We start from the raw sequence: 18,376 nt of genomic DNA, 5'->3' as shown, positions 1-18,376 counted from the left end.
GCAGGGACAAAATAAAATAAAAAATATATATATATATATATATACCCCTCTATCTCCATCTTTCCATCTCTATCAAGCTCGTTATCTTGTTCTTCTCTATCCATCTACATGTATCTATATCTACTGTGAGCAAAGCTTTGGCCAAAACGCATTGGTCATTCTAGAAACTTATGAAGAGGAAGGTCTGTTTTTGGAAGCGGAGAACAGTATATATATATATATATATATATATATATATATATATAAAAAAATGATGTTATAGTTAGGTTTTGAAATATGGTAAAAACGAATGACTAAAAAAACAAAAAAGCTCAGAAATTCACAAGTTATGTTTTACAGAGCTAATTAAATCTCGCGTCCTGTCATGCACAATTTATGAACTCACAAATGAATGTACTCATGACATGTTGAATAACATCACTAATGACATCATACAATAACTGACGCTGTTGTGGTGAGAAGACACGGTCCACGCAGGTGAGTTCTTTAAATATAGATTTAATCGCGGTAACACGACCTAGCATCCAGCCATCAGCGAGAAAGGCCAGTAACTGCCTTCCCTCGAATGTCAGGACGTTGACATTCCAAAGAACATTACATGTAGACAAAGCACAACACATCCTCTTCCCTTCACATTATTAATAACTAGGCGTATGAAAATACAAAACATGAAATGTACAACTGAGAAAAGGAAAAGGAAAAGGAAAAAAAAAAAAAAAAAAACCATCAATCTCTAACATAATCATCTAAGTATGCAGGGGACTTAGGTGTCCTCACAGGATGTATCCGTGTGTCAGCTCCTTTCTCCAGGTCATCCTGAAGATCATCTCCTCTTGGCAAATCTTGGGGATTCCCACTTGTACCAGCACTGACATTTTCTTTGTCCCTCTCATTGCACATGAGAAGAGCACCTGAGCATCCTTCCTTTGACATCCTAGTACACGGACCACCCCTCTGGTACAGTGCCACGTTTCTAATATTCCACTTCTCCCCTCCTTCTACTTCAACTTGGAATTTTCCAACCTTCTCAACACGAAGAGGCCCCCTAAATTTTGAGATGCCCGTCCTGATTTTACCAGATTTTATCTTGACCCAGTCTCCTACATCTAGTTTAATCACACTCTTTGAGCTCACACTCCTCTCCCCACCAGAGGAAACCCACTCCTGAAGCCACGAGGGAACCAACTTTGAATCCACTGAATGTAACATGTAACCCTCATCAATTGAAAAGGACACTTTTTGGTAACATTGTGAATTGTGGACTGATATGCCCACACCATTTCATAGACAGTCTTCCTCACGCAGCAATGATTCGTTAGAGCTAACTGTATATTGCCCTTAACCAACCTAATAATCCTTTCCACAATACCATTGCTCTGAGGATAATACAAAGAGGTCCTAGAATGTCTCAACCCACAATGTTTAAAAAACGAACACATCTCATTGGAAGTCAACTGGGTACTGTTGTCGGTAATCAGAACCAAAAGGAAATCCTTCCTCAAGAAAAATCTCATCCAACACCCTTATCACGGTGTTCGTGGTAATATGCTGAATGAATTTTACAACAACCCATCTCAAATGCACATCCACCACAACCACGGCAAATCTCAGCTGAAATGGAAGCTCTGAAATAGGACCAATGAAGTCCAGACAAATGGTATGCCAAGGTTTACTTGGATCCTCAATATGTCCACCAATCTTCCCTACCCCTACTTTCAAACTTTTTTCACTCTTTGCACAGTCTGCACTTTTCCACCCAGTCTTTAACCTGTGCATCTAATACCGGCCACCAAAATACTTCTTTTAACCTCCTGCACGTTAACCCTTGTCCTAAATGAACTTCATGGGCTAAACAAAACAATTTGAACCTTAAGCCTTGAGGTGGAATAAAGCAACCACCACGCATCAATACACTGTCTCCACAAATTGACAACTCATCGAGAACACCCAGATAAGGCCTTAGAGACAACGGCAGAGTACTTTCTCTCCTAGCTCCCTTACAGACCAATTTAAATATCTGCTGAAGACAATTGTCCGCATTCATCTCACTCTCCCATTCTTCTTGTGAGAATGTTCTCAAACCACACTCAATGACATCGAGAACTGACGCAACAGCATCCCCAGTGTCACTGTTCTTTACAGACCGAGCATCAACCTTTTCCCAATCGAGGGACAATCTAGACGAACAGTCCGCTTGCACATTCTTCCAGCCTTGGACATATTCCATACGGTAAATATACTCTTGTAACCTATCAGCAAGCCTAGCTAACCTCGCTGACCCTTTCCATACTCCACCGTATGACAAAATCTTGAACAAAGGTTTGTGATCGCTCCACAAAACAAACTCCAAACCCCAAATTTATGTCCAAAAATATTCAGCACCCCAAACAGCAGCCAAAGCCTCACATTCAATCACTGAATAATTACGCTCCGCTTGAGTAAGCGTCCGCGAGGCAAATGACTGTTCTCGCCTGACTCCCATGCATTTGAGATAACACAGCACCCAAACCAGTTCAACTTGCATCCACTGTCAATACAGAACACAATTTAATGTCAAAAGCAGCCAGTATGCCTGCATCGCAGATTTCATTTTTGATATTATTAAAACAATGTGATTGTTCAGTTGACCAAGTAAACTTGTTCCCCTTCATCAGCAATTTCCATATGTCCTCAGTTTTGTCAGCAAACATGTCCACACATTTGAAATAGTACTCGAGTAAACCCAGGAAAGACCTCAACTGGTCCTTACCACTTGGTGCAGGTGGCAATCTAATAGCTTCCAACAGACTTTTCTTAGGTTTGATGTTCCCTTTTGAAATAGTGTACCCCAAGTAATCAATTTCTTCCACCAGAAAAGTGCATTTTTCCTGATTTAAGCTTAAACCCGCTTCTCCTATAGCCTTCAGAACCTCCTTCAACGTGAGATTGTGTTCACAAACAGTTTCTCTTAAAACTAAGATGTCATCCTGAAAGAACAACACATTCTTAATGTTGTCAAAAATATTTGTCATCATGCGTTGGAATACACTTGCAGCAGATGCGAGACCAAAAGGCATACAAGTAAACTGAAAAGTGCCTTCAGGGGTCACAAACGCCGTCAAAGGTTTAGACTCAGGATGAAGTTTGATCTGATGATAGGTATTCTTCAAATCAAGCTTTGAAAAATACCTTCCATTTTTAACTGCTGTCAACAATTCACTAATATTAGGGAGAGGATAAGTGTCAACCACAATATTTTGATTTAAAGACCTTAAATCAACACATAACCTCACCCTACCATCAGATTTTCGCCTGTTAACCACTGAAGAAATCCATGGAGACACTTCAACAGGTTCTATTGTACCTTCAGATTACATATTATTAATCACTTTCTTGACCTCTTCTCTCAATACAAAGGGTATCTTGCAAAATTTGTGCTGCCTTGGCAAAGCATCGTCTTTCACAATAATCTTGTGTACATAGCCCTTCAAACATCCCAAAGTTTTCTTGAAAACATCCTTGGCCCCCTACAGAATATCATGCAATTGCATATCCTCTACCACAAGAATTTGATTGGACGTCCTTGGACTAATAACAATATTAAGATCAAACTGATGCATCCACCCTAAGATAGGTGGACCTTCAATGGCTACATAAACTTTCCACATGACACTTCTCTCTTCAAACTGTATTTGCTCTAACAAGTATCCCAACAAATGAATTTTCCCTCCTTGATACCCTCCTGGAGAAATATCTTTGGAAACAACTCCTCATCCTTCCAATGTTCTCTAAAAAGACTAAGGAATTATAGTATACAATGAACCAGAATCTATCATAAAACTAATCTGAAATTCACCTATAGTGAAGAGAGCAGTGGGCCTAGAAAGCCTTCGCCCACTACCAGCCTCCACTAATCTCTGTTCATCACTCACAACTAAAATTCTGTCATCACAGGGAATATCACAGCATCCTCCCACTACATTTATACTTGATCTTGCATCTTTAGAGGATTTACCACTTTCTTTATACATACGAGCATAGTGCCCCTTGCTGCCACACTTACAACACTCTTTTTGATAGCAAAACACTTCTTAGAATCTGCTAAATGATATGCACTACCAAATCAAGAGCATTATTTCCCTTTTACTTTGGAAATAACTATTTTTTTTTATACTGCACCTACTTCTTGCTGAGTCCCCATGGTGTCAGTAGTTAAAATCATAACATTCGCAGACTTATTTTTCTTTTCTAATTTTTTTTATTCACGGCTGTGACTCTTCAATAACTTTTGCGATGTCAATTGCCTCCAGCAAAGTAGGGTCTTTAGCAGCCCATAACCTCTCCTGAATCTTCCTATCACAACACTGAACGATAAGTTGATCCCGTATTAACTCTTCAGCCATAGACCCCAACCTACATTTAACTAATAATTCTCTAAATCTTGACACAAAGTCTTCAATAGACTCATGATGATCCTGTGGTTGAGTATAGAACTTATATCGAGCTAACACTAAATTGGTCTCCTTGGCAAACCTATTCTCCTACCTCTTAATAGCCTCTCTGAATACATCATCCATTGGTTGACCATTAGGACCCAAAATAGGAGGTAAGTATTTAAAAATGTGCTGTCCTTCACCACCTGCAGTACTCAACAAGATAGCTTTTTGTCTTTGGGAAGAAAATGTTTGACCATCTAAAGCAATAATATAATTATCTAGCATCTCTATCCAATCTTCCCAGGGAAAAACAGGTATCCCTGGAAGAGGTAGAAACAAAGGCAGTGAAAAAATATTGCTCTGAGTAGCCATGACAAATGTACGCTGCTTGTTCCAAAAAAAAAAAATAAGGACTGTTACATTCCTTGAGACAGTAGTTTGAAACTTCATTTAATCAAGCACAATAAGACACAGGATAAGGTGTGCAGATCACCATTGAATTAACTTGACAAACCTGCAACAATCCCGCAAGCAAGCGTTGCACCAGAAGTTGACTCTGCACAAATAATTACAAGTGTGTAGATCACTGTAAATAAGATGACTCTGCAGAAATAGTTACAGGTGTGCAGATCACCGTGGGCAGGAAAGAATGTACAGATTACCAAGTATACAAGAGAAAAAGGTACCAGTGTGCAGATCACCGTAGATAAGATAACTCTGCACAAACACTCCTTCACTTCCTTCTCCCTTCGGTCTTGCATCCAAATCCAGGCACGACGCAAGGAGCACAAACGAAGAAAGGGGAACGTCCATTACACCTCGCCGATCCTTCCGTTTCTCCTCCCCTTGATTCTTCGAGAGAAAGGCAGGCACAATGTGAATGACTACACAAGAGGAAGGGGAACGTCCGTTGCATCTCGACGCTCCTCCCGCCACACCTTCGTAATACAGACTCTTTAACACCAAGAGCATGTCCGTTGGTGTGCTGCACTCCTCCTCCTCCTCGCTTTCCCACCGGAGATTGGCGCTTCAGGAAACACGGCTGTTCATTGCTCCAGAATGCTTAACTCCGATGTCATTCGCTGCACCGAAGACTATAAGAGCTCAACACGCCAAAATCCGAAAATGAGCCACGGGCTGACCTAGGTCGTGCTTCACTAACGCTCGTCGCCAAAATGTGGTGAGAAGACACGGTCCACGCAGGTGAGTTCTTTAAATATAGATTTAATTGAGGTAACACGACTTAGCGTCAAGCCATCAGCGAGAGAGGCCAGTAACTGCTTTCTCTCGAATGTCAGGACGTTGACATTCCACAGAACATTACATGTAGACAAAGCACAACAGCTGTCCTATAGGGTTTGTGGACTTGAAATAATTAAACATTCTGCACCTGTGGACAATTTTCTATTCACCTTATTGGGATTACCCTCTTAACTTCAGGTTACCTGCAGGTTGACCGGTATATATTTGCTACTGTGAAGACACCTTCTGTCAGGCCATATGGACAACTCTCCATAGTTTAGTAAAATACACTACACACATTCCTGAGATGGGCATCACCATACAGCCACCTCTAAGTGGGACACCCCTGCATTCCACATCATTTTATATAACCTGCAATGCCTCAAAAGATATAGTGAAGTTTTGGAAATGAACAAGCAGATTATACAGATTGTCTATTCCACTATATTAACACTATTTAACAAAGGCACTTGCCTAGATATCCACTAATGGTTACTGTATTGTCAACAAAAAATGTGGCTTTTTTTTTTTATATATGCTTGGTCTTTGAGACACAATCCACTTGCAAACATCTCTGCAACCCACATCTAGTCTTCAGAGGCTTTACTTTGTCAAAAAAGGAGTACTTCTTACACCATAAACTTTAGTGATTTGCAAGTGGTGCACCATATAACTTGCAAAATGCACAATTACACTTAACTCCAGGGCTTATGCTATTTCCATGCTACTGACCCACATATGTACACTTAGTAACTGTATGCTGTGTATGATATGGGGATATCACCAATGCAACCAATGATCAGTGGCGTAATGTAAAAATACACTGGTGGCTGTCTCTGTGTGATAGATCAGAGTTCCCGTAGGAAGAGTTTCTTATTTAGCTCATAACTCTGGCACTGTTTGTCAACATTTCTGGAAACTTACCTAAGAATTAATCGACCTTAACACCTTTGTGGAAGGTTTTGAGGTGATCAGTCAAGGGGATTGGTGGTGTGGTGGGGGGGTAGGGGGAATAAGGGTAAGGAAAGGGGGAGAAGGTGGTCCCTCTAACATGTTTTCCCCATACAAATTCCAATAGGAATTTCAAGAAGAAACTTTGAAACAGAATTACACCAAATTGGGGAAAAAGCTAGCTGTTTACTCAGAGTGTTTTTTGTGATATTGTGTAACTATGTGCAGCGAGTTTTGAGAAATAAAGGTACCAAAGTTATTGACAGTTAGGCGGGATCTAGCAGTTTAGAAATCTGACTGGCAAGACACAACAGCAACAGAAATGTCGAGGTGCCATTCTGAGGAGTCAGGGACTCTGTCCCTGTGTTCTAATAAAAATAAAAAATAAATAAAAAGTAAAAAAAGGTACAAAGGGACAGGTTAGGAGTCCCCTGACGACCTAGCCCTTTTTGGGGCAAGAGGAGGGTACCACCCAGGAGGTCAAAATAAAAAAAAACAAAGAACCAATTTCACTGTGGGTCCTGTAGTACTTCCGCAGGATCTAGGACAGTCGCCCATGCTCTCCCACGAGTGCAACTTCAAAGTTCCTCTGTATTATTTTTTCTTTTCTTATAAGGGGAGTGGGTGCCACGCAAGGCAGGGAGGTTTGCTGCTTGTAGTAGGTTGACATAGACCAGACCCTGAGGCCAACTCCATGCCTCATATGCTTGTGTGTGGTAGTGGGCTGGCCGCACAGGTGGATTGGGAGTAGAGGCTGGCACTCGCAGGCAAGTGACTTTACAGTTAGGAGTGGTATAAAGGTCTTACTTTAAAAAAAAAGTTTTTTTTTTTTTTTTTTTTAAACTAGAAATTCCCCTTGAAAAAGAAAAAAACAAAAAGGTTAATGTGAAGTTACATGGTTAGGTAAGGTACTAAGAATTTAGCTTATTTTTTAAAAAAACCTAGAAACTCACTGGAAAAAAACAATGGTTAAAGTGATAGTATAGTTTGGTACCATATTTCGATTTTAGCTTAAGAAAAAAGAAAAAAAAAAACACTAGAAATTCACTGGAAAAAAAAAATGCTAAAGTGATTCTATAGTTAGATGTAATACCAAACAAAAACAAATGTTTCAAAATAAAAAACACGGACATTCACCAGTTATCGTATACTAAGTTAACAACAATGTGCATTTCTCCCGTGCACCGCTTATAAGCTCACGTATTACATCACTCATGGCATCTCAAATTAGATTACTGATCGCATCACTGATGACATCAAAGGATACGACAGTCTGATATTAGCTTTTCATACTCAAAGGTAATCAGTAAGGCACATGCAGACCTAATTCTCCACAACATATGTAGCACCAATGGGAGAAACATCTTCGCAAGAAGCAGAAAAAGCAGAACATGAAGCATATTTGTGAAATTAGCCACATTAAGTAGATATTATGCTCTTTTTCTACTAGTATTGAGATGTCTAACTAGTGTAATGGCTTTGTAGACAGTGAGTTGAGCAACGTTTTGAAATTTGAATATTGTTCAAAATCATTGTTTGATGTTTATTATTTGCCTTAACAAGATACGCTTGCTAAATAAATCAGCTGGCATAGAATTTTAAGAGCAGTGCTTCACTTCAATACACAAGCAAATTATGAAGGCATTCAGTACCAAGCACTATGGACAATTTATAGTATATAAAAGTACCATACACATATTCCTCGAATGAGCAGAACGGAGAGCACCATTTTTACAACATTTACATTAATTCAGCAACTTGAATCTTCTGTTTGCAAGTCACCCATAGATTACACATGCTACAACAACGTATGTCTCAGAACTCTCGCTTAAAATTTGGGAATAAATATCCATTCTTTACAAATATGTACTTTATAAATATCCAGGTTGCATAGAAAATGTCAATAGCACTAGATGACAACTCTATCATCAACAGGAATCCACATGTGAATAATGTATTGTCAGGAAAAGCTTTGATTTTTCTCATATTTCTAGTAACAAGTCTTTGATTTAAGCAACTACCACAACTCGCACCAGTTGAGCTAAGTCTCTTCCTTCTTCAAAGGGAGTAGTGATGGGAATTATAACTTTACTAGTGACTACAATTCGTTCCATATAACTTTTACAATACTTAATCACAGTTGTCGCTAGCACTTTACTACCTTTGTTCGCTGTTAGTGTATAAATTAATTTGAGGTGCATTAGCTTGGACAAAGTCACCAGTGATGTGATCAGTGATGTCAGCAATGATGTACAATAACATTTTCTGAGAGAGGCAATAGACATGTACATGGCGGGGACATAAGTTATAGTTACATGTCACTGCTAAGATAGCAGTGTAGGCACAGAGTATAGCATGGGGGGAATCTGGCTGTGCGGAGCTAACGACCGGTCGTGAGAGTCATTAGTCTATCACACATACAGGCTCAACCAGTAAAGAAAATGTTTACTTTCTTGGGGTAACTGATTTTAAAGGAAAAGGGAACTAACAACAGTCAACAAAACCACAGCCTTATGGCCTAGATAACAAAATTTGTTTTGTGTTATACAAACCTCAAGAAGCATTAGAGCTGGTCCACGCATTTACACACACTTGTTTCGGTTTATGATTGGGTTGCAGCGCAGGACTCACTGGAAAATAGATTTTGCTTCATGGCGCTCTATGCTTTGCTCCAGCTCACCCAGCAGACAGTCTACGTACCATAAATGTGTCACCCAGCACTACAACACAAAAGTGACGCAGCCCGAGGCAGCAGAGGCCTTCTAGAGTGTTGTGGATCGTACAAACCTCCAGGTAAATCAAAAGGCCTAATGACAACTCAGCAGATCGGATACTCCATCATAAACATGACGGTGTATTATTACAAGTTTCATTATATCCTATGGAACTTGTAAAACAGCAGGCTGGATATCTGTCACGTTTGTGACGGAGTATCCCATCCGCCAAGGGCATAATCAGGCCCAAAGTGCCTGCGCACAGGAGACCTGGCGAGCATTATACATTGTCCTATCAGCATCAATGACCGACAGTGAGTTGGAGGAGGGTGTAACGAGCATCATGATTGATGACAGTCATGTGCGACCCAGCACAAAGTTATGACATTTCTTAGACCCAGGCATATGTGGTTTACGGCAGCAGCTAAATGCTAGCATAGTCCCAAACAGGGCTTGCTTACATTTTTCACATGCTGTGCATTTCAAGTAAATGCAAGTGTCGACCTCAAGGAGCACAGAACGCATGCTGCAGCAGTGCCAGTGCGGTAATGCAGGGGTCCTGACTGATATGTTTTACTGTAACCCCTGAAATGTGACACTTGGCAGAACGGTTGTTGGTCTGCCTTCTTGGATCTGCAATCCCGGTGGGGACGCTGGAGGCCCAAAAAAGGAGACACACAGTCCATTTAGGATTCAGAAACCCAAATTTACGGGCCACCCCAGTTTTTTTTTTTTTTTTTTAAATGAACTTGCAAAACAAACACAAAATGTAAGGCTTATGATCTCAGTGTTTATACCAATGGTTAACACCTAAAAATACTATTTAATTAAATAACTCGCACCAAAACCGAAAAGTAATACTAAATTCGTAATTTGGAGGTAGAATTGCATCATGTGTACAAAAACGTTTGTCTTTAGCACCAGCAAAAATCTGGTGTTAACTGCTGAAGGGAAACATGCAAACACACACAGTACTGGGGTTACTGAACTTTTTTCTACAACCCTCTAAATCTGGAGGAATTACCCACTAGTAACGTGATTGCTAGTAGCAGCTACTTCTTCCAGTTTTGCAAGGATATACAACCTCAGGTAGTAAGTCCCCAAGACACTCCTTGTTGCTACTCTAGAACTATTACCTTTTATTCGTGTATATCTTGCTCTTACAATAAAATGTAGTAAAAGCCATTTTTCCATCCCTGTTTACATCACATTAGTGCTACGTACCAAATATGCAACTTTCCAAAGTAAGAAAAAAGTACCAAATTCCACAATTGTGCAATCGAAAATTATAATGAACAAGGATTTCCAGGCTGCCCTGGAAAATGTATGCATCGAGAAAGCACTAATCGAAGTAAAGATCTGTTTTCCAGTGTGACGTGATGTTAGAATGCTCTACCACCAATGCAGAACGTGGCTTTCAAAACTTGTGATGTACTCATTCTTAATTATGTCACACAGCATGACAATGCACACATAGGTCCATATTGAAACGTTCACGGGCTACAATGCACGAGTTTCAGTTTGAAGAGCATGCAAAGAAGGCCACATAGATACTAATTTATGGGTAAGGGAATGCTGCTTCCCTGCTACTGTAATTGTTATAATGGTAATACATGCTAAGGCTCTGAGATGTGAAGTGTCCTGCTGCAGCAGTTTCAAAGTATATATGTTAAGTCTTAGGACGGGATCCATTTTACCATTACAATAAACATATCTATACCTACTGGAGCCATCTTAAGTGGTCACATCTTCAGAAGTGTGTTTGATTCACAATGTTATCAAGCTACTTGAACCGCTGAAGGAGCAAGCTGGCTCTGTGCGCCTATTTTAGGCAATGATCAAACCCCTCCGGGCAGTTACTTGGATATGTTTCATACCCTTAACATGCCCCCACCAAAAACCCTCCCCCCAGTAAACAAGCAGGGACACATTGCTGGGATATAAACGGCCACAGTTTTATTTTCTTACACATCACATGGCACATCTCAATCTGTGGTCATGTGTGTGTCCATGTATGAACTAGAGTGTCTGTGCCCTTCAGGCTATCCTTGGGTTTGCTCAGGAATACGGATTGTTGCCAGCGTTCCTGCACACCTTCTCAATGACGGCCCCTTGGTCAGGTAGCCAGCGTTTTGACAGCTACAAGGCTTCCCTTGCTATTAAATCTCAGAAGGCGGTCCCCTGGCCTTACCTGGGCCGCAAGCACCATACCCGCCATCTGCTGACCCCTGCCTGCTCTCCACGTCCCTGCCGCGAGGCATTCCAAGGACACTACGTGAGCAGCTCTTGTTTAGGCTATTGTGCTCTATGGCTGTCTGTGTTTCTTCTCCGCCTCATTGTCTGCGGTTTCTCGACAGCATACAGCTCACCCCTTTGTTCAACCTACGAGAAACCTATTTCTTCAAGAGCTCTCAAGAACACAAACATATCCATGCCTAACCCCGGTCAAGTGTTCTCCATCTGACTCATAATACCCCGGTATTTTGAGGTTGATGATCCCGTGCCTCATGAAAATCCAGGAGTTTGCCCTGCATGCGTTTGCATGGAACTACTCAGTGTTTCCCTGGGCCATCCGAGCGGCTGGGAAGAGGTTTGAATATGTGCAGCGCACGATGCCCTTTTGATAAGCTGCACTGTTATGGAGTGAGCCTCCAGTACCGCCTTTAACGTTTCGGAGGAGACAATTGAGGTGTGCGAGTCTCCGTATAGGTCACCCCAGTTTCTCAGCAATCAACACACAGCCTGGTTGAACCTATTTTAGCTGATTTGGAGTGATAGTGCGTTTATTACATTGATACATGAGTTTTACAATAACAATGGTAATTTGGAATCCATGATGAGGATGTTCAATTGTATGTAATATATGGTTTTGGTACTGTCTAGAATGGAACGGTTTGGGATGAAGAGGCATGAACTTGTGCATAATCTTTGAGAGGTTATGATTAAGCAGCATTTGTGTGGGAGCAGAAAATCAAATTGCTACACACTGTTGTCTCCGGGAGTGTGTTCAATGCTCACTTCTAACCAGTACGCACATACACACGTGATTCACTATGCTGGAAGTTAACGTGCTATCTGTAAGTTCCTTGAATGGAGCACTACCCGCCGAAACTAGGTACCACCCTAGTGACCTATTCTGGGAGCATAACAGTGACATTAGTACATGACTGGTCGATGTAACCCTGCTTAAATTATAAATAGGTCTTCTCCATGATGGTCATAACTGATATTGGCAGTATAGTTGCCATGGTTTGGTGTGATTATCATCCAGTGGGTGCCCAGTGGGATTTGACCATAATAATCATCTTCCCCTTTAACACCCCCTCCTCCCCAATAGTAGAATATTAAATTTAGCATCCTAACTGGTCTCGGGCCATATACAACTAGGTCTTAATAGTGACCTAATTCATTTATTATTTACCCACATGCTGCCAGTGTCTGACTAGAAAGGACACTGTCTCCTTCCCAGACCAGGAGCGAGTGATCCCAAAAGTTAGGGTAAGGGATGTTTGGTTTTAGCCTTCTACGATAATAATTCAGTACTTGAAGGACCACTGCATTTAGTTAATTAATATAAATGCAATATACATAGTTGAGGTAGTGTATACACACTTCCATATAGTATGGCGTTAGCAGCAACACAAGTTTGTGGGCATAGGAATGCATGTCTCCAGTTTCTACACGAGTTGCTCACTTTGCTTACAGTGCTTCGCAATGATTTTGCATGCTCACATGTGTGACAGGAACACAACAGTAACTATGAGTTTTTTCTAAACTACCTATTTTTTATACTTTAAATGAGGTCATTACAACAACAAAATCTCTCTGGTAAGACCCGAGTGCTTTTACACTTTAGTTAATTACCTTTCGGCTGTAGCATGGAGTTTGTGGTAAGGATGCTTAGCCCGGATGAATGCCCCAGACCTGGTTAGGTTTTTCCTGAGGGTGGAAACATGTTAGCTATCTGAGACAGGTTGAGTCATTACTCTCAACATTTACCATCAACTCTGTTTTAATCATACCTGAGGACACCACGAATAAAGAAAAAATTACCGGTAGTCCTGAAGGTATTTTTTTTATTTTTTTTTTTTAAACAATCTGGATCCGTTGTTTGGGCCAGTGGTTTTATCTAAGAGCTCCCTCCTTCTAGGTAAACCAGGAGGTTGGGTCACCCAGGTGGCACTGTCCTACTAGGATGGGGGGAGGACGCAGATAATGAAGCATGACAAATGTGTGGGAGACCTCCTCTTCCATAAGGAGAATCCTTTCCCATGCCTCTGGAGAATAGCAATTGTGCCATTCCTCAAGTTGTACTATTAGTATGCTGACCTGGTACAGGCCACATTTTGTTAAGTTTTGCCACCATAATGCTAAGGATATTTTATCTGATAGGACGTATGGTGGTGTAACATCCTCCCCCCTCTCTTATAAGGGTGGAAAATATCCAGTTTTTGCATGGATTTCTCCATCGCCCCGTGATACTTAGTCCCTCTCCACTCTAGTCTTGCTATGACTTCAGACCACAGGATGTCAGCTGTGAGCCTGGGTACCATAGCTGCCAATAGGTCCTTCCTCCCCAAGCAAGTTAAGTAGTCTCCCCCTAAATGTATTACCACGGCATCTGACCTCCCCTCCCAAAGCAAGGCGCTCTGAACAGTAGGGTGTAGCTGGGCCCAACTCCTTCCTGGCTGGCCCAACCATGTCCCATATGTGTTCCGAAACCAGATTCCTCTGTATTCTTTTCGCGCCGATGCCCACCACTGTGCGTACATACTGTACAAGTGGCCTACAATTCTGTGCCAGTCACTAGGGGGGGCCTGCCATGAAAAAAAGAATATGGCTTAGGGGCCAGTAGACTGGATGTAACCCTTGAACTCGCCTGACGCCTCGTGACCTATCCTGTTTATCTGTTCTTCACTTAGCCCACTCACTGTTGCTGTCGTGGCTGCACCCATGCAGAAACAATGAGACTCCAACCCACCAGTGGGGAGCCCAGCTTTGACGACGGACATCTTAAGCACTGCTATGAATTGAAATCCCACACGTAAAAGAACCCTTACTTTTACCTGTTCAATAGATGCGTTATTTTTACGAAAATTTTACACTTACTTCATGCAAACCAAATCACAGCCGAAGGAGTCTTTCTTAGGTCCAGCACTTGACGCGCATAACAGCTGGATCTGAAATTCTTATAGTGAAAACATTCTTTTTATGGGTCTATCCATTTGTAAGCAATTCCGAACTAGCTGGGCTGGAAGGAGAGGAGTATATGAAAAGCCAGTAAAAATATTCCGTCACAATTTCAACAGGAGAATCAAGTGAAGATTACTACAGTCTGGCATGTGCAGTTTGAAATTACAGTTTTTTATGCAAAAACGTAGGACAAAATTGTTTATGGACGCAATTAGCTCCTGCAGACTGAACATTGTGACCGCTGTTCATCTTCTGCACCAAAACATGTCACATGAGATTCCCGTAGGTGGCTACTTCTCAGAAATGTATGATTTTGTCAATTATTTTTAAAAGTGGTGCCCCCGCTATAAGAAACAGAAAGTAGGTCACTTTGAAATTTCAATCAAATGATGTTGCCCAGAATCATTTGTAAGCCCATCCAAGTGAACTACTATTTTAATTTGGGTGGATGTGAGAACAAAGGATGGAACTGCAACAGAAGTTCCCATAACCGGATGATATTCTAGCTATCACCGGTTCAGAAAAGAAAAACTTTCTCTTTCCTTCAAAATGCTAATTTCTTAGCACCATACAGATCAGTGTTCAGTCAATTTGTTAAAGACTGCATCATCTCACTGTATGTGCAACTATAATATGGGAACAACACTGCAGCTAATGGAAGAAGCTGATCAAGGTTTTTTCCCCCCTGAGCAGAAACAGGTTGTACTCACAAACATTATGTTATGCAGATTTGCACAGTGCATTATTCATCTGGGAGGTTATCCTGGCGCCCAGGAGGTGTGAGTTTTATCACACATAGGGCCTAGATGGACTACTCGAAAAGCCAGGTCTTCAGCTTCTTGCAGAATTCAAGAATTGAGAAGGAGGCTCTTATGTGAGCGTCAGGTTGTTCCATACTTTAGGAGTGATGTAAGAGAAGGATCAACTGCTGGGTCTCATTTTCTGTATGCATGAGGTTTGTGAAAGCAAATGCAACTGTTGAGGTTGTCATACGGACTCTGGTTCCCCAGACGAGACTGCTGGATGTGGGGGCAGCAGCACCTCTGCATTGTACGCAACTGAGTCACTCCCACACCAGTTGGCAGTTGTTGGCCCAACCCTTCCGGCTCACTAGCAGCACCTCACCAAAACCCAACCGGTAAAAGTGATTTGTGGCAGCCTTGCATGGACTCTGAAAACCCCTCAGGGAAATCATAGTGGGAGTAAGTCTTATCCTTTTCTCTCCACATACAAGTCTCTTACACACACATAGGCAAGAAAAGAGATGCAGGACAGTTTTCAATACATTTATTTAAAAGACCACAACCTATGACAAAATGCATGAGCTGCAATGATTAAGAAATGAGGAATAACAAAATCAGGATATTGAAAATTGGAGATTTAAATATGAACAACTCCAACATATTGTCATAACATGAATATACAATTCCTACCTAAAAGCCTAATCTCCAGCCCCTAAGGGAGAACATGGCGATGTAAGCCAAATCTGCCCGTACAGTGTCCATGAGAAGCACGCCTCAACCCGGTTACCTTGGTATAAGGTCAGGCCGTCAGTCTCCAGATCAGGATCCATGGAGACACAAAGGCTAAGATCTACCAAAAACCTGCATGCAGCATGGATGGAAATTCTGGCTGGAACCCCCCTCTAATGCCCTTTGCCCTACAAGATGTTTTTACAGGGGATATGTTTATTTTCAGGCACAGACACTTGACTCAAGTATGTACCCAGGTGCTGGACTGTTTACGCAGTCTTGAGGCCAGCAACACAAAATATTATTGTGTGTGCCTTGCATTCTGTTCTTGTAATTCCAAGGAAAGAACATAATGCAAAGTAGGTCATCCATAGCACTGATAATTACGTTTTTGCACAATAACAGTTGATAATGAAATTAAAACAATGCCACTAAAGAAGCAATAATAAAAATGAATAAAATTGAATACAGAAATACAGAGCATGAATACTGAATAAAGGGGGTGCAGGCTGCAAGCCTAACCTATCACTGTGTCCAAGCGACTAACTAACTAAGATGGACCCATGACACCCTTCCCTATTGCCGGAACAAGAATGCAAAGTCTAAGCCATAATGTTAACAATGCTCTGATAAAAGCATTAAAACCTCTAAAAGCATAGCTTAAAACATATATGAGAGACAAATGAATAAGTTGACAAGCCAAGCAGGCCAAAAGAAAGGCCGAACTAAAAGGCAATTTGCTGTCATGAGAAAAGCCCAATGGTCGAAATTTAATAATCATGTTACTGCAAATACTCTCCGATGTAATCAAGGGAGACTGGCACCACGAAGGATTCCACTTCAGCAGATGGCAAGTTGATCAAGGTATTGGCAGAAGGATCCACAGAGTAGAAATGTGCAGAAGCCTCCGGTGCAGATTTAACTGAGTAGGTAGAACTATTATTGTGCCAGATGTCGTTGGAGCCAGCATATTCACAAGCAGTGGCTCATAGAATGCCTCACAAGTCAACTGCAGTCGCAAGGGACATGTCCGTAAGTGAAACCTCATCAAGAGCATTAACAGATCCTTATCCACACGAGATGTAGGATGCAAGAGACACAATATGTGCAAATTTGAACAGGCACAATCACTCCATTTCCCCGAGAGAGAACAGTCACTGAGTATCAAAAATAGCAGCCTCTCCCACACCTTGTGTAGGTGAAAGTCTCCTAACCGTTCAAACCTGCCTACTTCAAAATGCTTTAAGCATTTTGTGAAAGGAAATATGGAAATGGGCACATATATTACTCCATGTATTAGCCATGCAGGTGAGGAGGTTTCTGCTACAGTGAAAGGCAACTTTTTTTAATTTCTCAATGTTAAGAATTATGAAACCCGCCCCTTTTTTTAGCCATAATCTGTTGTTGCCTGGACAAATTAAAAAGTAGCAAACAATTGAGTACCATTAATGTGCTTCCAGGGCACGCGACCACTTTTGAGAACCTGTGGTGTCCAACATAACGGTATGCTAGACCGCAGCTGGCTTTGTCCATGTTGTAAAATGGACATGTCATTCTCAATTATGCCAACTGCAGATGACAAAATATTGTTTAAGGTGTAAATTCTGATGGACAGAGTGTTCATGCCATTATCAACAACAGCTAACACCTTTTCAATGTTTTCCAAATCAATCTGCCTTAAACGTGCAGCAGCTTCCATCGGAGATGGTATCCATATATAATTATATATGGCATATATCAAACGCTTTGAGTGTGGCTTCCTGGGTCCTAACAGGAAATCTCGTAGATTGACTTCCTCAGACAGGAGACGAAGGTGCTCTTTTACAGAGTTTAAATTAGAGGAACACAGCCATTGTTGGCAGAGTTTACCCACATTCTTTGTAGTAAAGGTACCGGAGCGTTGAGCAGAGACAAAGTAAGGACCTGGCCCCTTGTTCTGAAAGCCGCAGAGGATTTAACAAAACATGCTTGGCACTCATTTGTGTCCGTTGGCCACAATAACCTCCTGCCAGCACTTGAAAGTGAGGAATTAAAGGTACCATTCTGAACTCAAGCAAAGAGTTGGTCTTCAGCAATATTAAAAAATGTTTGCCAATCGTGAAATTTAGCAGGTGAATGCTGAGTTCAATTCTTTTTATTAAGCCGAAAAGGGATTTTTTCTGGATGGTGTCATTCAAAAATATCATTTGTAAGGGAAGAAGGCATACGCTAAACAAAGCTTTCCTACCCTGTATTTGCCAATCTTTTGTTCCCCATATAATTGTCAATTCAATAGTGTTGTATACCGTTTAGTAGAGGGACGCCTGGCTGTCAAAATAACTGTACAGACTTCGGGAGGAAGGTCAAAGGCCATCAACTGTCGCTACTCAATCTCCACGCATGCAAACCC

General features: G+C 41.3%; 1 protein-coding gene across 3 annotated transcripts in view; it reads right to left on the bottom strand.

Annotated features, from left to right (window-relative positions):
* Positions 1-18,376, bottom strand: part of MTURN (maturin, neural progenitor differentiation regulator homolog) — a 163,622-nt gene that overhangs the window by 80,505 nt on the left and 64,741 nt on the right. The window lies entirely within an intron of this gene.

The sequence above is a fragment of the Pleurodeles waltl genome, chromosome 10 (assembly GCF_031143425.1).
Source record: "Pleurodeles waltl isolate 20211129_DDA chromosome 10, aPleWal1.hap1.20221129, whole genome shotgun sequence".
Taxonomy (NCBI): Eukaryota; Metazoa; Chordata; class Amphibia; order Caudata; family Salamandridae; genus Pleurodeles; species Pleurodeles waltl.
Note: the sequence above shows the minus strand (reverse complement) of the source record. Positions and strands in the feature narration are given on the sequence as shown.